Genomic DNA, 1824 nt, shown 5'->3' on the forward strand with positions numbered 1-1824 from the left:
ACAGTTCTTGTCCCAGGAAGGCCCTCAGGGCCAGATTTTGACCTGAGACTTAGTTCACTACACTAGGTTTACAAATGCTTATTGTGCTTAAAAGGTGGTAAATTAGTCTGAAATGTTTACTATAACAACACTAGATGAAATATATAGGTGAACAGATTTGATCACTATTTGACAAGAAACTGCTCAGTTTTCTCTCTCTGTCACCCTTAATTAATGCTTAATAAGCAGTTATTAATTATTTATAAAGTGTTTATAGAGGAATTTATACAGTATTTATAAACTATTTATTAGCCATCTATAAAGGGAGCCTTATTGTAAAGTGATACCCCAATATCTATAATATTAACCAATAAGCCGGCTTAAAAAAAACAGTATAAAAATGAGCTTATTGAAAAATATTTTGTATAGGATGGGAGTTTCAAAGACCAAAAATGCTATTGCTGATATTAATGTGTAAATAATTGTACATTCAAAGATTAGAATGTCAGGTTTAAGCATCATTTAATGTGGGAGTATGGTTATATGGTGTGGGGAGACTAAAATGATTGTACAAACCGGATTCCAAAAAAGTTGGGACACTAAACACATTGTGAATAAAAACTGAATGCAATGATGTGGAGATGGCAAATGTCAATATTTTATTCGTAATATAACATAGATGACAGATCGAAAGTTTAATCTGAGTAAATGTAACATTTTAAAGGAAAAATATGTTGATTCAAAATTTCACAGTGTCAACAAATGCCAAAAAAGTTGGGACAAGTAGCAATAAGTGGCTGGAAAAGGGAAATTGAGCATATAACGAAAAACTGGAAGACCAATTAACACTAATTAGGTCAATTGACAACAGGATTGGGTATAAAAAGAGCTTCTCAGAGTGTCAGTGTCTCTCAGAAGCCAAGATGGTAAGAGGATCACTAATTCCACCATTGTTGCGCAGAAAGATAGTGCAGCAATACCAGAATTGTGTTACCCAGCAAAAAATAGCAAAGACTTTTAAGTTATTATCATCAACCATGCATAACATCATCAAAAGATTCAGAGAATCTGGAACAATCGCTGTGCGTAAGGGTCAAGGTCGTAAAACTCTACTGGATGCTTGTGATCTCCGGGCCCTTAAACGTCACTGCACCTCAAACAGGAATGCCACTGTCAAGGAAATAACAGAATGGGCTCAGGAATACTTCCAGAAAGCATTGTCAGTGAACACAATCCACCGTTCCATCCGCCGTTGCCAGCTGAAACTCTACAGTGCAAAGAGGAAGCCATTTCTAAGCAAGCTCCACAAGTGCAGACGTTTGCACTGGGCCAGGGGTCATTTAAAATGGAGTGTGGCAAAATGGAAGACTTTTCTGTGGTCACATGAGTCATGATTTGAAGTTCTTTATGGAAGACTGGGACACCATGTCATCTGGACCAGAGAGGACAAGGATAGCCCAAGTTGTTATCAACGCTCCATTCAGAAGCCTGCATCACTGATGGTATGGGGTTGCATGAGCACTTGTGGCATGGGCAGCTTGCATGTCTGGAAAGGCACCATTAACGCAGCGAACTATGTTCAGGTTCTAGAACAACATAAGCTCCCATCTAGACATCATCTCTTTCAGGGAAGACCCTGCATTTTTCAACACGATAATGCCAGACCACATTCTGCAGCAATCACAACATCATGGCTACGTAGGAGAAGAATCCGGGTACTGAAATGGCCAGCCTGCAGTCCAGATCTTTCACCTATAGAGAACATTTGGCGTATCATAAAGAGGAAGGTGCGACAAAGAAGGCCCAAGACGATTGAACAGTTAGAGGCCTGTATTAGACATGAAT

The 1824-nt window shown here is 38.9% G+C and overlaps 1 protein-coding gene across 1 annotated transcript in view; it reads right to left on the bottom strand.

Annotated features, from left to right (window-relative positions):
• Positions 1-1824, bottom strand: part of map3k15 (mitogen-activated protein kinase kinase kinase 15) — a 68810-nt gene that overhangs the window by 55918 nt on the left and 11068 nt on the right. The window lies entirely within an intron of this gene.

The sequence above is a fragment of the Nematolebias whitei genome, chromosome 20 (assembly GCF_014905685.2).
Source record: "Nematolebias whitei isolate Nwh7 chromosome 20, NemWhi1, whole genome shotgun sequence".
Classification (NCBI taxonomy): domain Eukaryota; kingdom Metazoa; phylum Chordata; class Actinopteri; order Cyprinodontiformes; family Rivulidae; genus Nematolebias; species Nematolebias whitei.